The following is a 9,719-nucleotide window of genomic DNA, read 5'->3' as shown; positions in this document are numbered from 1 at the left end:
TTTCCACTACCTCTGGTGGGTGGTGGGCTACAAGGGAGTTTAAAGCATTCAAGAACCATCATTAAAAGTAGACTGAAAAATTAAAGTTACAGCAACCAATAAAAGGGCTCAGCCCTGGGAAAGGCTAATTCTCATTCTTCCAGCTGCCTATAGTTCTTTGTCTAGGTAAGACCTCACAAAATTGCCCCCTTCCATGTTACCATACCCATTGATATTGTTTTTATTGTAGTCTTGTTTATGCAGCCATTTCTGGAGAGACTACTTCACAGCGGACTTCATAGTATTCTGGCTCTTCCAGTCTATCTGAGCCTTCTTTGTGATGTTTCCTGTGCAATAGATGCAGGAGCTGTGATGCAGATGTGTCCATGGGGCCAAGCTCCTCATGATCCATTGATTTCTGCATTGTGTCTGGTTGTGGTTTTCTGTGATAGCCTCTATTTTCTGTGGAGAGAAACTTCTTTGACAAAGGGTAGTAACTATGCTTGTCTGTGCATATGAGGATAGGATTTAGAACGCAGTAGGGAATTATGCTGGTCTAACAAAATGGCAATAAAAGATTCTTTCCTAAGACTTGTGGCCTCACCAGCCCCAGGAACCTGGCTAGGTTTGTAGTACCAGGCAGGGTTTCTCTCCTGTTGAGTAGCCCTTAAGTCTATTTGTCCAAATCTTTAACTTCCCTGGTAAGGTTTATTCCAAGGTCTGTTTGTTTGAGATTACTGTGAATAGGGGTGTTTTCGTTTATCAGTATGCTTGTTGGTGGTATATAGGAAGGGCAGTGATTTTTATTTGTTAATTTTGTATCTTGTTAATTTGCTGGACATGTTTATTAGCTTTTAGAGTTTTCTCATGGTCTTTGGAGTCTTTTATACATAGAATCATATTATCTTCAAATAAGGAGACTTTAAATTCCCCTCTTTCCTATTTGTATCTCCTTTATCTCCTTCAGTTGTCTTATTGCTCTGATTAAGAAAGATTCCAAGCACCATACGGTAAAGGAATGGAAAAGTAGGCATTGTTATCTTGTTCCTGATTCTCATGGAAATACTGCGAGTTTTTCTTTATTTAGCATGATGCTTGAAGATTATTATTTTTAAGTATGAAAATGAATATTTATTTAGCATTAGAAAGAAATCATATTATTAATATTATGGGGTTGAAAACATAACAGACACAACCAAAAATTTAACCGAGCATTTATATTAACTTCTTGACACACTTCCATAAAATGTTCCCCTATAGTTCTTAATTGCCTTCCTTGTGAGAATTGTTTTGTTACATTTTCTACAGTGAGAAATGTAAGGCACATTGTTAGCAAAATAGACACAGATCAATGGAACAGAATAGAAAACCCAGAAATAGATTCACAGAAATATGCCCAACTGTGTTTTGACTACTGTGTAAATATTAATAGAGAAATAATTATTCAATACACAATATGGGGAAGATTGGACTGTAAACAAAAGGAGGAAAGAGAGAGAAAGGAATGAATGAAGAAATTTCACATAAACCCCACACCTTATGAAAACGTTAGCCAGAAATGATGAAAGAATGGAAATACAGCCATGGGATCCATTTCCATCGGTGAGGAAATGAACCATGGTGCACCTCTACCAGTGAATACTATCCAACAGGAAGACAGTGACCTGCTGATGCATGCAACAATTTCAATGGAATCGACAAAACCCCGTAAGCTCACAGTGATAGTAACCCAGGATCAGAAAGCAATTCAATGCATGTCCTCTCTTGTATACAGAGCCTAAATCTGATTTTTGTTTTGTTTTGTTTTAGATCTTGCATTGGTTAGGAGTATTTTCAGAGACCAAAAAGCTAGAAAGGACCCATGAGGGGGAAGAGGGAAGAGGAGAAGAGGCCTTACCATGGGGAGAGAATACTAGAACACAGGTGATATGAAGTAGAGGTGTGTGGGGCACAAAACATTAAATAAGGAGGGTGTGGGGAAATGGGAGAAAGGAACAGTTCGAGAGTAAGGACTAACCAAAACTAAGAGTGTATGAAAAAGCTAAATGCAAACCTACTATTTAGTAAGCTAATTTTTAAAAGTGTAAACATTTTAAAGGAATTCGAATTCTGGTACCCTGCATGAGTGGCCAATGCTACTACCAGATTCTGTAAGTTATTAAATAAAAATTCTAATTCTAGGCATTGGGTACTTCCCTATGAGTCCTTGGCCCCAAACAACATAATCTAATAGTACTACTCCTGGCTCCCTACCAGAACTAGACCGGAAAACTGTTTTGCTGAAGATACCTCAGACTTTGGTTATAGAACATGGAGAGTTCAGGTTTGAACTGAACTGAGAGCTTCTCCCTGCTGGCTGGATTTCATAGCACTGGAAGGCACTATGAATACAGCTAGGGGAGAAGAGACATCAGCAGTGGTTCCCAGCACAGGTGAAATCACAGGGGAAATAGTGGAATGACTGGTTTCTCATAATCAACTGCTCTTGTATGGGATTTGATAACTTCTCCACAAAAGAAAATTTTATACCGGGTACTGCAAAAAACTGTCAAAAGCCAGTGGCTATGGAGGGGTGAACTCAACTGTTATTTTGCTAAATGGACATGATGTCAAACAGTCTTTAAAGTGGCTATACATATAGGCCAGTGCTGCTTTCAACCCTGCTCCGTGAAGATTCTTTATGCAGTGGGCAGCAGTTAATGCCAAGACTCATAGCTGATGAAAGTACTAAGCAGACGACTGTTGAGTGTTCAGCCCTAAAAGGGATGCCTTCACCACTCCATTGCACTCACAAGGCTTAAGGATCATCACAGAAGAGAGAAAAGAAAGAACATAAGAGCTGGAGAATAGGCAAAAGGGCTGTGAAATGCTATTTTTTGGCCATGCACTCTGAATTCACAATAGCTGTGTTTACCTGCACAAGATCCGAACAAGAGCTAGCTTGTTGACATTCTCGCACTGATGCAAGAGAGGCTCCCAAGGTTCTGCCTCAGCTGAGGGGCTATAGGCAGTAAACAGCTTCTGGGAAAGGGGACTCTATTTTTTGTTTTTTTTGTTTTGTTTTATTTTGCTTTTTCGAGACAGGGTTTCTCTGTATAGCCCTGGCTATCCTGGAACTCACTTTGTAGACCAGGCTGGCCTCGAACTCAGAAATCTGCCTGGTGCCTCTGCCTCCTGAATACTGGGATTAAAGGCGTGAGCCACCACGCCCAGCTGGGGACTCATTTATACTTTCAGTGGTTTCCCCATGATCCAATAAAATCATTTCACAACCAAACCCATGCACATGCAAGAAATCCCAATTAAACTCAGTGCATTATTATTATAAAGACATAAAAAAAGATGTATTTTGGAGAGGAAGAGGTCTACAGGCAGTGAAAAGAGGTTACGGGGGGGGTGTAATATGGGGTGAATATTATTGTATCCAAAATACAATATAAACTGCACAGGACTGTGTTGCTTATATGATTATGGCTTTTTGAAATAGTGCAGTTTTAGAAGAAGGGAGCCTATTAGAGACTGTCAGCTTTTTAAGGAAAGGACAAGAAAAGGAAGGATTGAGATGGCAGTAGAGCAGTTCTTTATTCAGCAGTACTGATGGAACTGTTCTGTGCCTTGATTGTGACAGTGGACTGGGAATACATGCAATGAAATGACATGAAACTAAATAAAGACAAACGAGTATGGTAAAACTGGGAAAGCACAAAGATTGCTTGATTCCATCCTTTCGATATCCTGCTTGGGACAGTTTTGCCAGATGTAGGCACCGGAGCGAAATGGGGAGATGGTTCAAAAGACCTTCTTTCTTATAGTTTTATGTGAATATAAAGTGATGTTAAGATGAAAATCAGATCTTTCTCTTCACCATCTTCCCTCCAAGCACTTAGCCAGTTATTCAACATTTACCAGCAGGCAGACTCTAATTTCTTTGGACTTTGTATTAATAAAGTTCATTGAGGTTTCACCTGAGTTGTAACAGTAAAGTAGCCTATAGACTTGAAAGAATAACTTTAATTTACCTGGCCTCAGTTTTCCTCATCAGTAAAACAGAGTTGACCATAGAGAGAAAGAAAGGAAACATTCATTGAAAAAAAAAAAAAAACGATTTTTACCTGTATATTTTTCCTTATTCATTCAGAAAGCCCAGTGCACTATGTGTTGTGCTATATGTTAAATGTAGCTTGTCTCCTAAAGTTTTGTGAGCTAAAAGTTTATTCTCCATTATACTGGGACTGAGGTGGCAGACTCTTTAAGAGGTGGGGAAAAACAGAATGTAGCAAGTCACAGGAATCCTTGACCATTGAAGACATTAATGTCGCACTCATGGGACTTCGGGATAGTTTTCCTGAGAATGGGTTGTTATAAAAGACAAAAACTTGCTCTTTTTTGTTGTTGTTGTTCCTGTCTTGCACACATACTCCGATATATGTGAGGCCATCTACTATGAAGCTAGGCAGAAGTCCGTGCCATGCTCTTAGAACTCCAAATCTATGAGTTTGAAAAAAACCCAGCCTTGGGTATTTTGTTATAGTAATAGAAAATGGATTAACACGCACTACAAGTATCTATTTTATACATGAAAAAAACAGAGCTGGGACACATGCCTCCCATACAACAGCTGGTGGATTAGATTCCAAGGTCCAGGTTCTTTTTATTACTGCCTGCTGTGTAGAAGCCTAGCTACTATTTGACCCTAATATAAGGCCATCTCTCTGGAGGAAGATGAATCCAACAGGGAGCTGCTCAACTTTCTGAGTGGCAAAAGGTGGGAAAGATCCGGCTCAACCCTCCCAAGCAAGTGTGGTTGTTCCAGGAGTCATAAACATAAATAGGCTGACTCTAGACACTGAAGAGCTACCAGGGGCAAGCTACCCATCTACCCCTGTTTGGGAGTTTGTTTCCACTTTTGTCATACAAAGGCAAGGCTGCCTGAAAGGCTGAGAGCACTACTTTTATGAGACTAGAGAAGAGCCCACCAGCTGTGAACTATAGAAACAGAATCAACCCTGGATGATTCGCAGGGATATGAGGTTGGGCCAGGGGCCAGGTCTGATCCATGGTCAAAAGGTTTTGGTGTGGGTTGGTAACTACAGTACTTGGGTTTCAGCCATCTCTCCCAGGACTATCATCTGCATGCTTTCCTTATAAGCTCTACAGCACAGCGGCCACAAAGACCAGAGGCAAGGCAATGCTTAGACCCCATGCTAGGAATCAGTAGATGGGGAATTTATACAGCTCTGAAACTTCCTATAAGACTTTAAATGAGCCATCTCTCCCTCTTGGATGCAATGCCCTCAGCTATAAAATAGGGGAATCAGACAAAGTGTCTCTAAGGCGATTTTAAACACTATCAACCCTCATAGTTAAGGTTAGCCATAAGACCTGCATGTAAGGAATGCCCATCTACTGTAGCTCACAAACACTAGAAGAGAAGACTTAGTTGGAATTCTTTTTGTTTTTTTTTTTTCTTGTAAGGCTGTTTATTACCTAACAAAATGTACTTAGTAGTAAAATCGTGACTGTAATGTTAAGTGTAGGCTACAAACTGAGAGATTTAAAAAAAAAAAAAAAAAAAAAGAATAGGAATGGGCAGCCCAGAGCTTGAAAAGGGAGGGCTGGGCAAAGGGGTCGGCAAACCCTAAATTCACAGAGACGCCTCGTCAACAAGGGCACCATTTCTTATTTATGCACCTCCTATGCCCTATCTGGGTTCTGCGTGGTCCCCACTTCTTGTTAGCTTTTCAGCTGCACACCAGGCCCCAGCTGGCAGTGGCTAATTGCAATCAGCAGGTGAGAAATGTAGGTTCACCGAAAAGGAATTATCTCCAGTGCTGCGAACCATTCTGGGAAATGTAACAGACCTGGGGAGAGAGGGGGGAGATGGTTAAAACCTGAACTTCTGTGAAAAGCATTAATTGAAAAAGACAGCACTGCGCACCAGGAACCCATGACTCACTCGCCTGAAAATATAATGAAGCAACTAAGTGTGGAAGGAAAGGCGAGGGAGAATTGCCATCTCCGCACAAGCAGCTCCTGCCTCGTGCGCCCGAGCCCCGCCTGCCCTCTTTCTCCAGGAGACCCAGAGAGCACAAAGGTGTTTCCTGATCCATGTTGGCTCTCGGTGTTTTCTCTTTTACTCTTAGATTTATTCTATGTGAGCAAAATCACTTGAGTGAATGGAGGACATTTTAGTTTTTAATCTTTAAAAGACAGACTTCACCAAATCTATCGGGAAGCTTGAATGCCTTGAGGGATAAGGTTCAAAACTGGTTCACAGTCTCTTGAGGTCACCCAGCACCTGAGTACCCACTGGGCCAAGTGCCAAGGAAGGGGTGGAACGTGGGTGCAGCCACATATCCTAAAAGGCTATTGGACTCCTTACAAAGGCAAGCGAGGAGCCAATGATCAAAGTCCTAGTTGGAGGTGCCGCTCCTCCTTGGCCCAGAATGAGGACAGGAAGTGGCCCTGGGTGGCCTTCGTGAAAGCCTCACCATAAGGTCCTGTAGTTCACTCTTGATACTTACAGAATTGGCTTTTTTCTGTGTTCGATAAGGAGGAGTGGGAAGCCTGCCAGAGGAGTGAGTTGGGTTTCATTTTTTTTTTTTCTCCATGTGTCCCGCTGTGGGGAACATTGGGCAACATGCATGCTGATTCCAAGACGCTTGTCTCTGCTCACTGGGGTTTGGCATGGCTCTTTGCATTGCACACATCAGGGGGGTGCCCTGAAAGCCACCTCACAGGGGTGTCACACGACAAGGGGTGAAGAGATTGGCCGGGCAACAGAGAAACTTCACACAGGCTTCAGAGCACCTGCAGATGGCCTTGCCCTCATCTATAAGATGAGGGGTTTGCCCATCCCGACCCATCTTCACCTCACTCCCGCCTCTCAGGTCCCAGGAAAGGCAAATGATTAGCTGTGGCTTCAGATAGGAAAGATTCACTCCTAGGAATAAATGTTTCCTGCTGTTTTGTCCCCCCCCCCTTCGGTTCAGATGTTTGTAGGACAAAGGGAAGGGAGAGGATACGTGTTGGAGCTGGATCTCAAAAGAAACTACAGTTCCTGGTGGAAGGTCACACAAAGGACACACTCTGAAAAGGCCTGAGAATCTCTGTCCACTGCAAGCACCCCCCCCCATTCACCGCCCCCAAGCGCACCCCCCTCCATGCACGTGCACCCGGCTGCCCACTCTCTTCTCACAATTCCCAGGCACCACATGAGCAAAAGCAATGTCAGAAGGAGAGATATGAAGAGCCTCAAGACCTTCAGCCCGGGAGCGAAACTCTAAGCTTTGTTATCAAAAGACAAACAGCCATTCCCACCATGTGTCTCAAATCTGCTGAGCCCAGCAAGCAAATGTTTCCCTTTTACAGACAAGCCTACCTGAAGAAGGAAAAGCAAGCCGTACCCTGAAGTTTGGGGTCGACCCCTTGAAACCAGGACAAGCAACTTATACAGTTCCTTTCTCACATCTTTGCAAAACAAGCCATCCAGGTAAACTGGTAACAAAGTCACCCTAGTTCTTTATGCTGGCTTCCCCATTCTGACCCAGGCAAGGTTTTGAATTCAAAGCTGCTGAAAGGATTTTAGAGAGGCCAGTGGATCAAGAAAGGGAGCAGAGGGGAAATACTGCCTGCAACCTTTCAAGAAATAAGGAGTACTCTAATGCTAAGATGCACAACTCTGGGAGGGGGGCACAATTCTCCTTGAAGTCTTCAGATCTTTACTCCAGGAGGTGTCATACAGCAGGGATCCAACACTCCCAGTGCCCACTCTGTGCCACCATTTGGCTCTAAGAATACAGGCAGCGTTTCTCTAGTTGAGCTCTGTGCTCATTGTAAGACTACCTCAGAGCAAAAGAGATGGAGGAGGTCAAGACTGCCACGCATGTGCAGTAGGATTGTCAAGAAGGTCCCCACTGATTTAAAGTGACTTCCGAGCAATGGCAGGAAGAAGTGGAAACAAGAATCTTTCTAGCAAGTTCCCTGGAGCAAGAGAGCCTGGTAGAAGAGGGCATTACACACAAACATCCTTAAGGGATTATTATGTTTGGCACAGCCAAAGTGAACCCTGGGAGCCAGTAGAGCAGGATGAGACTCACAGAGCATTATAGCAGATACCCCCATTGTATAAGCAGCCTGGTCTACTGTAGCCTATAGGACTGCTTCTCCATTAACTAACACACTGCTCATGGGATACTCTTTAATTAAGAAGCAGCAATGGGTGATGACCCGCCCCTCTGCTTCCTTGGATCCCCTGCATTTCTGAGCACCACCGGTGGGGTGACTGTTCTGAAGCATTAAAGACCACACCTCTGCCACCATCTTCTCAGTACTGCCTCTTGTGGTTGATGGTATCAAAGAAGATAGAGTCTCTTGAAGGCATCTCCCATGTATACCCCCAGTCTCACAGCAGCGGTAGTACATTCTCATTTCCCCTAGCTCCTCATAAGTGAAGTAACTAAATGCATTTGGTATTAACCTCACCACCATCACCTTTTACCACATGGAAGTGGACATGACTCTGGAGAGAAGGAACTGCTTCCTAGACTCTTTTCTTGCACAAGTACCCGAGATGGATTCGTTGGTCTGTTACATTCATGGACTCAATGACCCTGGGTTAGAGTTTCACAAACAATGTATGTTGGTATCAGGATCGGCTCCTAACCCAGTGACATCACATCTAGGTGGCAGGGACCCACACAAGGTAACAGTCACCATATTCCCAGAATCCACTTGGCTCACCTCCCACCTTTACCTGCGGCTACATCACTATCCAAATAAAAGGAAGACCCCTCTGATCTCCCTCTTCTCTCCCCCACCGCCTTTCTCCTTCGCTGCCACCTTTTCCTTTCCTACAATAAACCTCACATGGAACTGTTTGGCCTGGTGTGGTCTGTCTGGAGCTGTACTTCTAACACAACAATGTCTATCCTGCATATTGTAAGAGGAGACTCAGGGGTTACTTGGGCATTCTGATGATAGGTTCTCAGCTAAGTCTCTTAAAGATATTCCTGGTCAGAACTTCCCCGTTCCATTGTCAGTGTTCATAAACTCTAGCACAGTGTGTCATGCAGGCATAGTCTCTAAGTGAAGATGACAAAGAGAGCAGGAGGCATGTTGTCTTTGAGGTCTGGGGACCTGGGTCCTGCAGCAGGGCTGTATGATGGCATCATCCAGAAAAACAGAAAGAATTCTGAGGTTCTACAATAAGAGCTTTCTTATAGAGGTGGAACCTTTAGTAGTTGTGGGGGTTGAGTAAGGAATCCCTATGTCAGTTGATCCACATTTGGTCTTGGGGCTAAAAATAGTAGGACTGGCAGTCAGGATATGTGGTGGGGGAGAAGGAAACAAAGTGATGTGGGATAAAAGACAAATCAGTATCTAACTGGACTGATTGGAAATGTATCCGTTTCTTATCACCTCCAACTTCACCAGTGCAGTTGACTTGTAGGTTAAATTTTTCCTTCCATTCTGCAGATGCACATACAATAGACCCTAGGACTTCAGTAAGGTCAAGGAGGAGACCTGGCAGGCACCTGAGGATCTGCAGGACTGCTAGCTACCCACATCTAGGTGAGCGTCCAATCAGTGAAGACACACATGTAACCTGCAGACTCTCATTGTAGACACATGACCTCTCCTTTACTTTCATCTTCAAAGTATACACCCATTTCTTTTCAGGGCGATCCCAAACAGAGGAGGAAAAGAAAGAATTCTGAGAAACAGAGTTCTGATCTTAC

The sequence above is a fragment of the Mus pahari genome, chromosome X (assembly GCF_900095145.1).
Source record: "Mus pahari chromosome X, PAHARI_EIJ_v1.1, whole genome shotgun sequence".
Classification (NCBI taxonomy): Eukaryota; Metazoa; Chordata; class Mammalia; order Rodentia; family Muridae; genus Mus; species Mus pahari.
Note: the sequence above shows the minus strand (reverse complement) of the source record.